Source organism: Mauremys mutica, chromosome 4 (assembly GCF_020497125.1).
Source record: "Mauremys mutica isolate MM-2020 ecotype Southern chromosome 4, ASM2049712v1, whole genome shotgun sequence".
NCBI classification, from domain to species: Eukaryota; Metazoa; Chordata; order Testudines; family Geoemydidae; genus Mauremys; species Mauremys mutica.
Window position 1 is genome coordinate 140,664,212 of NC_059075.1, and position 17,635 is coordinate 140,681,846.

The 17,635-nt window shown below is 45.8% G+C and overlaps 1 protein-coding gene across 1 annotated transcript in view; it reads left to right on the forward strand.

Moving 5' to 3' along the window:
- The first annotated feature begins 2,521 nt into the window (after window positions 1-2,521).
- The window catches only part of CR2 (complement C3d receptor 2), a 153,101-nt gene continuing 137,987 nt past the window's right edge, over window positions 2,522-17,635 (forward strand). The window contains exons 1-3 of the mRNA XM_045015883.1: window positions 2,522-2,544; window positions 4,357-4,436; window positions 5,319-5,513. The gene's annotated coding sequence lies outside the window, so the exon portion shown is untranslated. The remainder of the gene's footprint in view (window positions 2,545-4,356; window positions 4,437-5,318; window positions 5,514-17,635) is intronic.

Genomic DNA, 17,635 nt, shown 5'->3' on the forward strand with positions numbered 1-17,635 from the left:
ATACTAAACCTAACAATCTTCTCTTTAATAACCTTTTTCTTTTTTCCTCTAAACCTGACCTAAGCTTTCTTACTCTATTCTTTCAACCTTTTTCTCTAAACAATCAACCAAATGTATCAAAGCACAAGCATGCAACATTCCACCATTCATACATAAAAAAATACTGTAATAAAAAAAAATTCAAAATGGCTGATGGTGTCAAACCTTGACGCTAATGGAACCAGGATTGCAGGGCAGGATATAAGCCCTAAATGGGGTGTGGAACCCTGCCAAAAATACAGGGTGATGAATACTATCGAGCTGTATACTGTTATATAACACTGCTGGGAATTACTTGCATAGCCTTTGAGACTTGTACTCTAGCCTTCAGGAGACTTAAGCATGTGACTAATTGCAAGAAGTCATTGGGCCATTAACATGTGCAGTAGTGTTCTGCAGAGTCAGCTCCTTAATAAACAGAAGGCAACTTTTGTGCCTTCCCTGAATCAAGAGAGAAGTTCTCTATCATTATAACAAGTTCTATCTTTGCATGGATACAATCATTCTGTTTTGAACTCCATGTAGCAATGGTGAATTTCTGATAGTGTTCATCACTAATGAAAGCTTATTTCTACAAAGGAAGAAAGCATCACAAATAATTTTCAGGATATTCTTCTTGTAGGGGGCAAGGAGAATATCTGTCATTGAGCTTAAATGAGGAAAAGGCTATTTTTATTTGCCTAAACTCAGGATTCAGTGGAACTGATAACAGGAAATTGCTTGACAAAATGCATAATTAATCCATGGAACACATTGCCATGAGACGTTGAAGTAAAGAGCTTGGTAGAATTCAAAGAAGGCTGAGAGACTCAAACTCTTGACCTGCAAACACTTAAAACTGTTTTTAATGTCACTCATGAACTATCCCATATAAATCAGTGGATCCTCCCAGGTGAATATAGTTATGCATGTGATTGTTTCAGAGTCTGGGTCTTAATTTGGCAATATGAATATATGCACTTGGGATAATTTTGTTGGCTTATAGTTTTACTCCTCTTTAGGATATGAGGGGAACCATTAACTGTGGGACTAGGAGAAATCTTCCTCCGGCCACCTGTGGGCATAATTATCCATAATGTAGGTTTTTACAGGTTTCTCTGTAGCTTCTGTGGCTGGCCGTTGTCAGAAAGGAGATAAGACTAGACCAGAATTTCTCAGCCCGTGGGTTGGGACATAAAATAGAGTTGCCAGAAGTCTTGTTTCAAAGGGTCACGTGGCAGCTCCTGTGGCTCACCGCCAGGAGCGGCTCTAGGATTTCCGCCGCCCCAGGCAGGGTGGCACGCCACGGGGGGCGCTCTAGCGGTTGCCGGTCCCGCAGCTCCGGTGGACCTCCCGCAGGCATGCCTGCGGATGCTCCACCGAAGCTGCTGGACCAGCGGCCCCTCCGCAGGCACGTCTGCGGGAGGTCTACCGGAGCCGCGGTCCCAGCTGACCTTCCACAGGCATGCCTGCAGGAGGTCCGCCGGAGCCACCTGCCGCTCTCCCGCTGGGACGCCGCCACAAGTGCACGCTTGGCGCACTGGGGTCTGGAGCCGGCCCTGCTCACCGCCCTGCTCTGGGTGCTACAACCACCAGGATTCCAGTGCCACTCAGGTTTGGCCCAGCTGTCATGATAACAGCAGCCTGCGTAGGCAGAGGCAAATTAGGGGTTTGTGGAGCCATAGGCCAGAGCAACTGGGGGGTCCCTTCCCACCTCTTCTATCCTGCAGTCTCCCCATCTTCCTCCCCGGGGCACTCCAGCCAGGGAGCGGGGTAGGGGCATGGAGACTTGCCCTGCCCAACCGGCATTCCTGCAAGACCCTGCGCCCGCTCCCCGGCAGGAGTGCTGGGTGGGTGCATGTAGTGAGTTGAGGTACAGGGACACCCATTTTTCTGGGGGGCCCCCAATTGGCCAGGAGCCCTGGGCAAGGGCCGCATTGGGTCAGTGTCTAATGTGCCATTATGGGTAGGCCAAATCTGAGTGGCACTGCAACCCCATGAGCCAGGTCACAACTCCACTCAGACAAATTTGATCCAGTTGAGGGGCGGGGGCCAAACTGTAGTGACGTTACAATCCTGGAGGTTGGAACTACTGAAGCAGAGGCACCAGCTCAGCAAACCCCTTGGCACAGAAACTGCAGGAACAACCACTGTGTGGTGAGTGCCAGGCAGGGCCCAACCCTCCTGGGATATAGGACCTGACCAAAACCACCCCAGGGCCTCCATGCGCACACTATTTACTGGGTCATGGCAGGCCATAAACATTTGCAAATGGGTCCTTAACCCAGAAAAGGTTAACCACTGGATTAGACCATTAGCTTGATCTGCCATAGTATTTGCTATGTTAGGGGGAGCAAGTTAGCATATCCTTTTTTCTTTTTCCCATTAAGGTCATATGAGATGACACTAATATTAGTCTTGTTTTCTTCTAGGAAGACCATGTAAACCACTAGAACTAGAAAATGGCAGAGTTGATTTAATCAACCTCTGGTTTGGTGCAACAGCAAATTTCTCCAGTAGTGAAGGGTGAGTGGCATGTTGCGGCTTTTGACTAATTAACAGAACCTAGACTGGTGTAAAACTACTGGTGAAGTCTGGCAAAATGAGACTAGAAAGGCTGCTTAACTTCAAGAACATAAGTGAGTGGTGTGCTTTACATCTGTAGCTATAGGCTGGGCCCTTGTTAAGAATTACACCTGTGACTTTCAAAGGAGTTGAAGGATGCTAGCTACCTATTTATGACTGTGCTTTGGTGGGAGATGGGCACATAACTCGCTCAGGTGCTTATGGAAATCCCAGCCTAAACTTTCAACAGGTCATCCCAGCAACTGCTGGATCATGAGTCCTAAGGGAAAGCCCCACCTGAAGGGTAATGTGACACTCACTGATCGGTGCCAATCTCTGCCATGTTACAGGGGCTGTTATTGGTCAGTCCTAGGATCTTGAATCGGTGCTGGGATTGTGGGGCAGAATGTTGCCCATAAAAGATAGCACCAGGTAGAAGCAGCTTTCTTCCTACTCAGCAATAGTTATCAGGGTAGTGTCAGGTTCAGTTGTTGCTTTTGTCCATATGGGTTATGTGGCAAGCCTTGGGGAATCATAAATGGGTTGTGGCCTCATTTCACTGAGCAGTTGAGATAACGGAATAGATTGCATTGCATGAGGACCAGAAAACACAACCAACAAGTGCAGGTGTTTTTTCACTGTATCAAATCTTTAGAGAGCTTGGCCTGGCAGCAGGGGTTAAGTCCTCTGGGAAGAGGAGTCAGATGGCTCTGGATGGAAGCCGACCCCCCAGTCTGAGTGAGGAGAGATGGTGGGGGAGGTAACTCCCTGATGGTGGCTGGTTTGCCAAACCCCATGCAAGTTAAATGCCTTTTTCTGTGGCTTGGCTGTAAGCCTGCCTTCTGGGTGAAGTAGGCTGATCCACAGTTGAAGGATTTGTGTAGGTAGGATTTCCTTGCAGTAGCCTACATGGACTTATGGCCTTGAATTTGTGCAGGCCCATGAGTTCCCTGGGTTTAGTGTGTGGTTAGGTCTTGGACAGTTAAGATGCTCTGGTTTGAATATGGAAGGGAGATGGGGTCAGACTTCTCCCCATCGCTTCTGTCAGGATGGGTTGTCTTTGGGTCTGATTTTTATTTAACAAAACATTGCTGGGGAGGAAAGGTAAGGGGAGCTGCTTAAGCTGAGTCATTGACAACTGGGGTAACACCTGGGCATTCAGAGAAGAGGTGTCTAGTACTGCTGCAGATAAAAACATAGTAATTCTAAGGTGTAGAATGGCGGCAGCTCACATTTCAAACACTCTCCTACTTCTTAGAAACATAAGATGAGGCACAGCCTCCTAACCAGCAAGGCCAAACCCTTTTTCCGCATGAAAGCACCGTGAGCAGACCAGTCATGTCTAAAATAACATGGTTTCCTGAGCATTAATTAAGTTCTATAGCAGGAATGATTAGAGCAGGAATGATTAGAGCCCTCTTCCCCGTTAGAGATATTTGCACTCCTTACTACTTGTATCTCCAATTTAGAAGAAGGATCACTTGTTCCCCTTTGCAGAGAATTAACAAGCATTCCCAAGCATCTGACGTGTAGATAAGAAGTGAGGGCACTCTCCTGCTAATAGTTTATAGCTCTAGATTGCCTTTAATTACTTAGAGTTCCTTGGTCCCATGGTGTTAGACATATCATGTTTTATAGCAGAAATGACCCTGATCAATCATTTGTCTCCAACTACTGGCATAAAGTAACCATGTTCCACCTTTCTGAACTATAGCCTAGTTCTTTGCTTACTTCAGTAATAAACCTGAACCTTTTTTCTTTCTTTTGTTACAGATTAATTGAACCGATTTCCACCCAATGTGTGCTTGCAGGAAATAGAGTTGATTGGGATAAGGAGGTTCCACTTTGCCAAGGTAAATTATTTTAAGGATTTTAAGAACAGTTCGCATCTGGAGATGATGCAGCATAGCTGGTGCTACAGAGGAGTCTCTGTTCTTACATCGTTGAATCCAAATAAGAGTAAAAACTTAAGGATGCATGTTTGGTTGGGGAGAGAATGAAATTATACTGTGGTTCACTGTGGTGTTTGGATGACTCCTACAGAATCAATGCTTAAAAACAAAGTCCCTTCTAGATTGTTCACCTGGCACTGTTTAATATTCATAATCCAACAGGCCTCATGGCACTTCTTCACTATTGTATCTGCATAATCCTGCTGTTCGACTAAGTAAAAGGCATGATAATGACTTCAAGAAGTTTTGACCCTTCCCAAATCTGACCATTCACTTAAAATCTGAGGCTCTTTTGGAATGAATCACAATTAATTTGTCTCTACCTTAATTTGATTTCTTGGATGCTTTCTGGGCTTGGTCTGTCAATCATGCTGCTGATGGTCCAGTTTCTAGAATCAGCTGCTGCTACAAGAAATGTCCTAGCTTATTTTTCTGCTGGTGGAACAACATGACCTCTAGAGATGCTTGGGAGGAGGTTCTGGCTCCTTGAGGCTAATGTTGGGAAGGGGCACACTCTGGTAAGGTCATCTTCCAGAGCTTGTGTTTTATGGAGCATCCTTCTTGAGCAATGGACGTACTGGGTTGGGTCAAGCCTAAAAGCAGAAAAACCTTCAGAATCTGAAAGGGGTCTTGCTTCAAATGTTAAAATGCAATGTTAAGTACCCTTCCAAATGGCTGAACAGTGTTTTGGGGGGATCTGAGACAACTTTCTTAGTGAAAACTCTCTCTTCAGTTCACCTTCAATATGAACTTTAATTTTCATGTTGACATTCTTTGCTTCAGCAATACCTTGTCTTCCACCTCCTGATATCACCCATGGATCCCATACTGGTCAGAGTGGAGAAGAGTTTTCCTTTGGCTCAGCAGTAACTTACAAATGTGACCAGGGCTTCTCTCTTATTGGAGAGGCCTCCATTCGTTGTACAACGAAAGATAACGTCAATGGAGAGTGGAGTGGGCCTTCCCCTGAATGCAAAGGTTAGTAGCATCTGTTTAACAACTGGGATTGAGGCTTTTAGAGGCATGGTTTGGTGGGTTGCTAACTTCACTGCGTAATATAAAGCTCTCAAAAGCAGGAATGTGAATGTAAGATCACTTTAATGGTTTTAAGAACAGTCCATGACTGGAGACGCTGCAGTGTAACTGGTGTTAAATGTTCTTTGTGTGATTGTCTACACAGATTGCACTTGTGGAGTGCATGATCCCCGTGTGTGTGAGACAGGATCTTTTGAATAGCAGTGTCCACTGGGGCAGTGTCTGTTCCCTGGATGCCCTCGCACCATGTAGGTGAAGGTATAAAGGTCAAAGCCCGTCAGCTGTTGCCTATTGGATGAAGACCCCTGTCTCTGTCCCTTCTGACTGGGGTATCTCTAGGCGGCACAGTACCCTCCTTTCACCATATATTTCCCAGCACAGACAGGTTGCCCAGGGACACTTGCTTCCTTTCTCTTCAGAGGATTTTTAACAGGTATAATTGCTACAGTTATGCATCCCCACACAGTTCTTCCTATGTAGGTCTACCTTATTTTTAAGTTTAAAAAGCATTACAGAGAGAACAACACGCATGCTAAAATTTTCCCATATTTAACCCCACCACATCTCTGGATTGTGGCAGGCATAATCTTTCATCTGCCACCCAAGGGGGATTCCTTCTGGTTATTAATTCATCACAGCTCTAGCTCAGAACAAGCACCTGATCCTTCAAAGTCTTTCCAAAGGATTGGGGCCCTCCATGGACAAGGGGTCCTATCCATTTGCTGGATCAGGAAGAAAGCCCTGAGGCTATTAAAAAAAACCAAGCTATTTATCCAAAACGCTTTCTTTGTTGGTCCCGGGAGACTCCAGTTTGAACCGGTATATGCACCTCTCTGGGGGCTGGCTTCAAAGGCTGATAAGGGAAGAAGTACACTAGCAGCCTCCTCCCTCTAGAGAAGGTACATGCAATGCCACTACACAGTCACAACTGCGTTTTAATACAATGGACCCCAAAGGTATTAACCCTAATTCAATAAGATGAAACTTCATTGAATTAAATTAATCTTAATTCCATACGGTTTGTTCAGGATATTGTCAGTCTGTCATCCATCTCCAGGTTTCTGGTTTCCCAACTCAGCTCTCCTGGTATCGTCCCTTTAAGTATGTGGCACCGTCTGGATGTGACATCAGGGAGTTTGTGAAACAGCCTGACTCCAAAAAGTGGGAATAACCTGCCAGTAGTCCCAACGTAATTGAAAATCCAGTGCAGGAAGAAACTATTTGCTGCAAATGCCCCTGGAGACTATTTCCTTTAAAAAAAATTCTAGGAAGAGGTTAAGCTGTAGTCTGGTATTCCTGTGTGGCCTGGTTTTCAGTGTGAGTTGCCTGGGAAATAGGTCAGCTGCCAAAAGTGCACTAGCTTTGGTTGTTCCTTGTCTCAGACTTAACATGAACCTCTGTCTGCTTGGATACAGTGCCCTGCCCTAGAAGAGGCTGCATTTCAGTGGGGAAAGGGGCTCTGTAAAGTGCAAATCTGTGTAGTATCTAGAAAACCCCTCTGGGATCCTTCAAGATGCAAGTCACTATAGGAGTGTAAGACACTATTAAGGAGCAAGTTCTGCTCTTCATTCCACCAGTGAGAAGCCCAGGTGACTCCATTGACTTCCATGCACTTGTCCCTTGCTGCAGAAGAGCCCGACTGCAATAAAGGGAAGAGGTTTTTACCACAAGTGTGCACAGGAACAAACTGCATGTTAACAATCCCAAAAAAGCACCTGTGCTCTTCTGCCCCAGCTGGTGACACCTCCATGAAATGCCAGTCGTGTAAAATACTGGATGGGATTTCTGTGTTTAACTCAAATGCTTTTCTTTAGGTCTTGGTTTTGTAGAATGATGGGACTGGAATCTAATGCCTCATTGTAGGTGTTGATTGGATCACTTGATAGTCACTCTGAGCTGAATCCTGAAAGGTGCTGAACACCTGCTATTCCAATTCACTTCAGTGTTGGCTCCACACTCAATCATGGACCCTCTTTCTCAATTGAGAGAGAGATTCACAGGGTAGCTGGTTTTATGGGTCATTTATAAACCAAAACAACTGCAGTGAAATAAACTGTGGGTAAAGGGTCTTGGGTGTATCTGTTCTCCTCCATTTTGAGCAATAACCAGCATTCACAGTGCATCTGCTCCTCTCAATGAACTGCCTTCTCTTCTGCATTTTCTTTTCAGTTGGGTGTCCGAAGCCAGAGGTGCAAAATGGAAGCATGGTCAATGCATTGGATGAAAAAATGTGGTACACCATTAATGAAACCATTCCTTTCAAATGCTCTCCTGGGTACCAGTTTTCAAGCCATTCCCTCCTGCCTGCAACAGACAGATTTAGTATTACTTGTTTATCGGACGGCACCTGGACGGCATTACCGAAGTGTGTAAGTATCACTGTTAAGTTGGGTTTCTTAATGCACCTTCCCCAATTTCTAATATAAAGAATAGTAGTAACCATGCTTTGATTTAATGAAGCAGACTTAACTTCATGAGGTCTTTGCAATCAGGTTGGGACATGTGCCATTGATACACCATATGGTGAAAAACCATATTTATCTGAAAGCAAAACAAATTATCCCTCACTACACCCATCTCCTATTTTTTTAAAAAAAAGCTTTCTTCCTTCGATAGCAGCTGCTCCATGCAAAAAGTAAAATTTGGTGGGTAAAAATCACAACAGGAGGAAAACTTCCCTATTACAAACAGTCAGGTTTTCTAGGCAATTCAAGTGTATGTTACTAATTAGTGAGATATTGCAGTGTGCTCAGCTCTATGTAAAAGGAAGGCTGGTTCCTGCCCAATGTGTTTATAATTTATGTGCCAGAACCTTATGTTGCTCAAAATGTCATCACTGTTGCTTAGCAGTGTCAGTTTCCGTAGAATTGAATAGGACGTGAGGGTGCGCAGCACCTTCAGGCCCTGAGGCAGATACATGTAACACACTGGATGATGGTTCAGACTCCAAAAGGAGCAAGCATATTTGAGAGGACAAGTCCTTCTCTTCTGCAGCATAAGCATGTTCCCTCTTTGATTTACAGAAAAAGCAAAGCACTTCTGGTGTGTGTGAGATGGTTCCTGAGAGCAGAGAGTTCACAGAGTGTGGTGTGCCTCTGGAGAAACTGAGAACTCTGCTGCAAGTGCGGAAACTGTATCTGGAGATTGAGACGCTGAAGCAGGAGCTAAAGTCACAATGAATAGCTGAGACCTGTGAGCCATATTGTGATAAACTGTCTCCCCTTTGGATGCAGTTCATATAATTACACTACACAAAGGATGATTCTTACTGATTTCATAGAACTTGCTAATATAGCTAATAGGCAGTAAATCAGAGATCAGATTTCCTTCTTGGGCACTATTTTTTAGGATTTTTTGTTCTTTCCCCTTGAATTTCACAAATTTCATTTTCCACTTGATGATAAAGTAGGGATTTCAGGTCCTCAGGTTTTAGGGGTTATAATGAAGGATCAAATTGAGATTTGGTTTTACTTAGGTAAGTTAACCAAGTAGCATGGAAGCAAACTATCAGTTGATACGAGCTTTAAATCCTATGCAAAAGGAAACTCAAGAGTAACTTCAGCTTTGTAGACATCCCACAATTACTGTTTACATTTAACTTTAATGCACCAAAACATACACATTCAAAGTGGTGAATGGGTATTAAACTTCCCGATTTCCACACACCTTCAGAGCAGTGATGTTAATAAATTCCTGCACCACTCTAAAAATGTGCAGAGTCTGAAAAAAGCCTATTCTCTGCCTTGTCTGCTCAATTACAAAGTCAGCAGGATGCTTCCTTTTTAGGGACTCTCAGCCTTGCCAAACTGAACAGAGCTATTTTTGAAATCTGTTATCACCCGTGGCACTTCTATAGCTGTACTCAGCCCCACACACGTTAGGAGTAGATGATACAATCTCAAGTGTAGAGAAGCAACCGTCTGAGCCATTGCCCCAATAAATGATAGGGGTGTTCTCTAACCTACACCTTTGTGATCAAGTAATTATTCCTGCCCTGCAGGGCTACAGTAAAATGCAATTGTAATAACTGCCGCTTGTCTTTGTTTTTATAACTTTGTCCCTTTGGCTGTAAGACAGGGAGATGCCCAGCGGGTTTAAAGGATCGTTTCACTGAGAGTGAAGAACTAATTCCTTCTCAGCCTACAGACCAGTGATTAGTCTGACTGAGCCCATGGAGACTGACCCTTCCCCTCGCACCTAGAGTGGTCAGGGTTGAATTGAACTGGCAAGGTAGTGGAAGGGAAGCTTGTCCTGTGGAATAAGGAGGGCCTGCCAGTTTCTAGTATTTTTTTTTTTACCACTGTTGATGGACCCAGAGGGATCACGGATTCAGCTACATTCCTGGGGGAACAGCAGGGATTAATTTGGCCAACAGGATAAGTAGGAAAGATGGTTGGTAAATGCTTCTGTTGCAGAAATCATTGCTGCAGTGGAGGCTTTGATCGGGAAGGGTTAGCACAGTGCTGCTCTGAAAATAACAGGAGTATTTGTGGCACCTTAGAGACTAACAAATTTATTTGAGCATAAGCTTTCGTGGGAGATAAGCATGGGGAAATAGTTAATTATTTCATTTAAAATTAACTATTTCCCCATGATTATCTCTTCCCCACCCACCCCCACCCCAAGTTCCTTACATCTCCTTGTTAATTGCTAGAAATGGGCCATTTTCATTACCACTACAAACAGTTATTTTTCTCTCCTGCTGATAATAGCTCACCTTAACTGATCACTCTCGTTAGAGTGTGTATGGTAACACCCACCATTGTTTCATGTTCTCTGTGTGTATATAGATCTTCCTACTGTATTTTCCACGACATGCATCCAATGAAGTGGGGCTGTAGCCTACGAAAGCTTATGCTCAAATAAATTTGTTAGTCTCTAAGGTGCCACAAGTACTCCTGTTCTTTTTACAGATACAGACTAACACGGCTGCTACTCTGAAATCTGAGAATAACGTCACTTGTGATTGTCCCTATGCCAGAACTGTAACGGTGCTGCAGCCTCCTCCAGTGAGAAACCTTAGCTGCATAAAGCCAGGAGCAGCTAATGGAAAAAGAACAGCAGCAGAGAAATAACATGCAAATTCAGCCTTTGTAGGTGGGGGAAGCTTCTATCTCCATGGACCTGGGAGGACTACTGAGCTCACAGAGCGGGGCAGAGGGTGACTTGCTGTTGGGAGAGCTGGTGGTGTCAGGGAGCAGGAATTTAAATCCACCCTGGGGATCCTTAGGAGTTCAGCCCAGAAGTTAGTGATTCAGCACATCCAAGCTGCGTCTCTGGCTGTTAGCTGTGCTTGGGGAGTTCTGGCTGCTTGTCTCACCTGTACTCTGCAGCATCACATTGCAGTGCGCCAGCACACCCAGGCAGTCTCTCTAATTGCAGAGACTGAGTTGAATTTGACCCACAACCTCTGACTCCTCATCACGGCTCCTTTCCTGGACTATCCTGGATGAAGGTAGGCAATGTGATCTTCTCTATGTGCCTGTCTACCACTAGAGGACACTCTAATAATCATTTTGTGCACTACCTACCCCACTCTTCTGGATCCAATCCTATCACCCTTACTCATATTGAATAATACTTCACTCCACAAGCAGCCTCATGTGCTAATTTTTCTACACCTCTGAAGTGTAAGAAGTAAATGCGGTTAAACAGAGGGATACAATCTCTAACTCATTTCAGTTTGCTGTTCATGTTAAAAATGGTTTGTCACTGTTACCTTTCCTGACTGATCGTTCACTGCCATCTGTGATATCAAGGGAATATACTGAATGTGTTTGACATTTGTAGGTTTCAGAGGAGTAGCTATGTTAGTCTGTATCAGTAAAAACAATGAGGAGTCCTTGTGGCACCTTAGAGACTAACAAATTTATTTGGGCATAAGCTTTAGTGGGCTGAAACGCACTTCATCTGACGCATGGAGTGGAAAGTACAGTAAGCAGCTATAAATATACAGCAATGAAAAGATGGGAGTTGCCTTAACAAGTGGGGGATGATGATGCACTGGAGAGGTTTTAGTTGGGGGCTGTAAGTGATGGCTAGTGGCATTCTGTTACTGTCTTTGTTGGGCTTGTCCTATAGCAGGTGATTTCTGGGTACTCTTCTGTCTCGATCAATCTGTTTCTTCACTTCCCCAGGGGGGTATTGTAGTTTTAAGAATGCTTAATAGAGATCCTGTAGGAGGCTGAAGGCTTGACTGTAGACAATGGATTGTGTGATGTGGTCTGGATAAAAACTGGAGGCATATAGGTAAGTATAGCAGTCAGTAGGTTTCCGGTATAGGGTGGTGTTTATGTGGCCATCGCTTATTTGTACTGTAGTGTCCAGAAAGTGGATCTCTTGTGTGGACTGGTCCAGGCTGAGGTTGATGATGGGGTGGAAATAGTTGAAGTCCTGGTGGAATTCTTCCAGGGCCTCCTTCCCATGGCCTCCTTCCCAGATGAAGAAGATGTCATCAGTGTAGTGGAAGTAGGGGCACGAGGGGACGAGAGCTGAGGAAGTGTTGTTCTAAGTCAGCCATAAAAATGTTGGCATACTGTGGGGCCATGCGAGTACAAATAGCAGTGCTGCTGACTTGAAGGTACAAATCGTCCCCAAATCTGAAATAGGTGTGGGTGAGGACAAAGTCACAAAGTTCAGCCACAAGGTTTGCTGTGATAGTACTGGGGATGCTGTTCCTGACGGCTTGTAATCCATCTTTGTGTGGAACATTGGTGTAGAGGGCTTCTATATCCATAGTGGCTAGGATGGTGTTTTCTGGAGGATCACCAATTGATTGTAGTTTCCTCAGAATTCAGTCGTGTCTCGAAGATAGCTGGGAAAGCTGGTAGGACAGGGTCTGAGGAGAGAGTCCACATAGCCAGACAATCCTGCTGTCAGGATGCCAATGCCTGAGATGATGGGGCGTCCAGGATTCCCAGGTTTATGGATTTTGGGTAGCAGATAGAATACCCCTGGTCGGGGCTCTAGGGGTGTGTCTTTGTAGATTTGTTCCTGTGCTGCTTCAGGGAGTTTCTTGAGCAAAGGGTGTAGTTTCTTTTGGTACGCCTCAGTGGGATCAGAGGGTAATAGCCTGTAGAATGTGATGTCAGAGAGCTGCCTAGCAGCCTCTCGTTCATACTCCGACCTATTCATGACAACAGCACCTCCTTTGTCAGCCTTTTTGATTATAATGTCAGAGTTGTTTCTGAGGCTGTGGATGGCGTTGTGTTCTGCACAGCTGAGGTTATGGGGCAAGTGATGTTGCCCACTGCCGGCGTCTACAAGCCTGCCCCCCGCCACCCTCACTGCAGTATGCAGCATAGCGGAGACCTCCTCGCCACCTCTGTGTGCCACTGTGCCGCCGTGCTGGGAGCTCAGCTGCGCTGCCCCAGGGCCCCCCCAGGAGGAGAGGTGAGTGGTGCCGGCGGCGCCGGCTTGCCGCGGTCCCCCGGATATCAGGACAAAGTGCATCCCGACCAATGTAAGGTCGGGATGCGGGACAAGTCCCCTAAAATCGGGACTGTCCCGATAATATCGGGACATCTGGTCACCCTACCACTGAACAGCACACTAACCCACAGAAACCTTCCTACCAACTCTACAAGATGAAGGACTCCTGACAGTTGAAACAATAGACTGGACTTCTACATGGAGTGCTTCCGCCGATGTGCATGAGCTGAAATTGTGGAAAAGCAACTCTTTGCCATAGGATGTTGTGAAGGTGAAGACTAAAGAAAGGAAAGAATGAGACCACAGAATAAGGACAGTGCACGTCAGAAAAAGCAGACCTCAACAAACTCAGAATTTGTAGGGAAGAAAACGGGGTGGGAGGAAACCTTAAGAGAAGTAGGAGTTCAGGAGAGCTGAGGGTTTCTCAAGGAGACAGTATTAAAGGCACAATGGCAAACTATCCTGATGAACACAACGCACAGTCAACCTGTGGAACTCTTTGCCAGAGGATGTTGTAAAGGCCAAGACTATAACAGGGTTCAAAAAAGAACTAGATACATTCATGGAGGATAGGTCCATCAATGGCTATTAACCAGGATGGGCAGGGATGGTGTCTCTAGACTTTGTTTGCCAGAAGCTGGGAATGAGCAACAGGGGATGGATCACTTGATGATAACCTGTTCTGTTCATTCCTTCTGAAGCACCTGGCATTGGCCACTGTTGGAAGACAGGATACTGGGCTAGATGGACCTTTGGCCTGACCCAGTATGGTCATTCTTATGTTCTTTTCTCTGGCATAGCACTGGTCTACATTTAAAATTTAGTTCGACTTAGATCTCTTAGAGGTGTGAATTTTTCACACCACATAGCGCTGTAATTAAGCCAACCTAGACCCTGGTGTAGACACAGCTAGGTCAACAGAAGAATTCAGCTAGTAACCTAGCTGCCCCCACACTGGGAGGTGGTTTACTAGAGTGATGGAAAGCCCCCTTCCATTGATGTAGAAAGTGTTTACACTGTGGTGCTGCAGCAGCAGAGCTGCAGCTATGTAGCTGTAGCACCACTCCGGGCAGTGCTTACTTGAGGTGGCTCCCAGGAAGCGGCTGGCAGGCCCCTGAGGTAAGTATCAGAGGCTGCATCCTCCTCCCCAGCAGTACACACTCTGCTGGGGAGGAGGATGCAGCCTCTGATACTTACCTCAGGGGCCTGCCCACCTTGCTCATGGCAGAGCCACCTTGCTCATGGCCTGCCCACCTTGCTCATGGCAGAGCCAAGGAAAGGTGGCATCTGCCTCTGCACATGCTGATTCTACACAGGGCAGGCTGGGGCTGAGCACTGCTAGGCTGCTGCCCAGTTCACTTACCCACATTAGCAAGCAGGGATTACACCATTGTCCTGATATTCAGGTACAATTTTGCATTTGGTAGTGAAATAGAAAATTAGTTGATTGGGAATGTCCCATTAACAGGGGCAGCTTCAGGCACCAGCACGCTGAGCGCGTGCCTGGGGCGGCAAGCCATGGGGGGGCACTCTGCCGGTCGCCGCAAGGGCAGCAGGCAGGTTGCCTTCGGCAGCATGCCTGCAGAGGGTCCACTGGTCCCACAGCTTCGGCGGACCTCCCGCAGGCGGGCCGCCGAATCCGCAGGACCGGGGACCTCCCGCAGGCAAGCCGTCGAAGACAGCCTGCCTGCCATGTTTGGGGCAGCAAAATACCAGTCGTTAAACCCGACTGTAATCGGTTATCTACTGGCATTTTTGTTTTTTCAGGTTGTTTTCTGGTGTAACGCAAATTTACGGTAGTTTACAGTTCTGAACCACAGTGCATACCATAGGACAAACTACAGTGGGCACGTAATAACACGTCAGAAGCACAGAGACTGCACAGTTCTTTGCAATGGCTAGCTAGCTAGCTAACGGTCTTCAGCCGAAAACCCCACCTGAAATGGCAATGGCAAGGGAGGAGCCAACTACCAAAAAACAAAAAAGACAGTGCAGATATGGGACAGAATGGGAAGCCACTTACACCTGGATTCGGAAATCCTATGAGTATGATTCAAAAGCCTTTTGTAAAGCATGCAGGAAGGAATTTACCATTTGCCATGGCGGTCAGTCTGATGTTAAGCATCATGCTGAATCAAAAAATAATGGACAAAACACCCAGACTCACAAGAGCAATATCTTGATCTCACATTTTTTCAGCAAGCCAAATGAATCCTTCAATAACAAGCTTATCGCTACTGAGCTAACTCAAGTTTACCACACAGTAGTCCATCAACATTCCTATCACTCATGTGACTGTGAACTTAAACTGGTACTTACCTTGTATCCAGATTCAACGATTGCAAAGCACGTCAGCTGTGGCGGGACTAAAGCGGAGGCATTGATCAAAAATGTGCTGTCACCATTCTTGACAGAATTTTTAAAAGACCTCAGCGAGCCAGATGGTCCCTATGTCTTAATTGCCACAGATGCATCTAACAAGGGCAATGTGAAAACTTTCTCCTTATCACTGAGATACTGGACACCTGAACATGGGGTCCAAGATAAACTGTTAGACTTCTATGAGCAAAGCGAAGAGACTGCAGAGGCAATAAGCAACACATTACTTGAAAAACTTGCGACACACAAACTAGACCTGAACAAAGTGTCTTCCTACTGTGCTGATAATGCAAACGTGAATTATGGAAAGCGACAATCGGTGTACCAGAATTTAAAGACACAAAATGAAAATATCTTGCCAGCAAACTGCCCTGCCCATGTTGTGCACAACACCGTGAAACATGGTAGCAATACCCTACAAGTTGACATTGAGACTCTGGTGATTAAGATGTTCAATCATTTCACCAGTTCTGCTAAGAGAGTAGCAGCAGTGAAGGATATGTTTGACTTTGTGGATATGGAGTATGCCACTTTACTGCGCCATGTTCCGACGCGCTGGTTGAGTCTTTTCCCAGCTGTAAACAGGCTTGTAAATATGTGGCAGACTGTTAAGTGCTACTTTGTTTCTCTGGGCAGTGAGAAGTGTCCAAAATGTCTACGGATGCTGTTCTCAGACAGGGAAAATGGTGAACAAGGTGAGGGGCATAGCAAAGTTGAGGTTCATCTGTTTTTCCTCCAGAATGTCCTGAAAATCTTCAATGATACTGTGCTCTGTTTGGAAAATGAGAGTATGACAGCCTGTGAACTGTATGACATAATGAATACTCTGAGAATTAAACTTCAGCAACGGAAAAATGACACATTCTTTGACGCCAAAGTTGAAAGTGCATTAACTGAGATGCTGCCTGTCACTGCTGCATGTCTCCAGAAAGACTTCATGAAATTTTACGATGTGTCGATCCTATATTTGGAGAAATGGTTTGATTTTTCAACAGGTGGCTACTCGTTCAATACCCAGTGCTTGAACATCAAAGTTAATAGGGTATTCAAATTCAAGGCTCTGTCTGCAGCCATGACAGCTGTAAACCTTCAGAAAACAGTGGATCTTGGTCAGCTCAATGATGAATACTGTATCATTAAAGACATCAACTCCAAGTTGGAGCCTGGAAACTATTCAGTTGGGGAACTCTGGTCTCAAGTGCTGAGAAACAAGGACAGTAGCACTGAATTCCTGAACATGCCAAAGCTGGTGTCATGTGTGCTCAGTATACCCATACGCAATGCATACTCAGAACATGTATTTTCAATCATTAAAGGTGCATGGACTGATGTCCGGAATCGAAGCAACATAGACTTGGTGCGGAGTGAAACCCTTGTCAAAATGAATTTCCGGATGAGTTGCAAGGACTTCTAGAGCTTTGTGATTGCCCAGAAGCAAGTTATGGCTATGGCAAAGTCAGCCAAACAGTACTAGACTTCTGGCACATCTGCGAGATATGCAAATTGGGAAGTTGATTTATTGACTGAATAAAAAACCCGGCCCTTTACCCCTGTTGTTTGTTTAGTGTACAAATAAATCTGTATGTTTAAATCTGTATTACGACTAAGTCTATAATTTAGACTCACTGATTCCAGAGCTCTGTGATGTAGTTTGCTTCAGCTGTCAGTGGCTGAAGCTGGGGCTGAAGGCAGGACTGGGGGCCTCCCCTCTGTGACTGCGGCTGGAGCCAGAGCTAGAACCGGGACCCTTCATTCCCCTGCCCTGCAACTGGATCTGACTTTGCAACCAGGATCCTGCGCCCCTGTCCTGCAGCTTCAGCCGGGGGCTGGAGCTGGAGCCCTGTGCCCCTGTCCCTGTGGCTTCTACTGGGGGCTGGAGCTGGGGCCATGAGTCCTTGCCCTGTGGCTTGTGGTGAGGGCTGCAGCAGGGGCCGAACAACCCCTCTCGCAGCTTCCTAGGGGCCCCTCTCATGGCTCTGTGCACCTGTGTCTGTCGTCGTCACCGTCTCTCCCCTGCTCGGCCAATGTGTCCTGATATTTCACTCTTGTGATCTGGTCACCCTAGTCAGTGGTGTGGTGGAAATACTCCTTGAGTCAGAGACGGCGAAAGTAGGATTCCAGGTCACCACAGAACTGTATCATGTTCTTGGGGGTGGTGAGGCAGAAGGAGAGACCCCAAGATAGGACAGATTCTTCTGCCAGGCTAAGAGTATAGCTGGATAGATTAACGATATTGTTGGGTGAGTTAAGGGTAC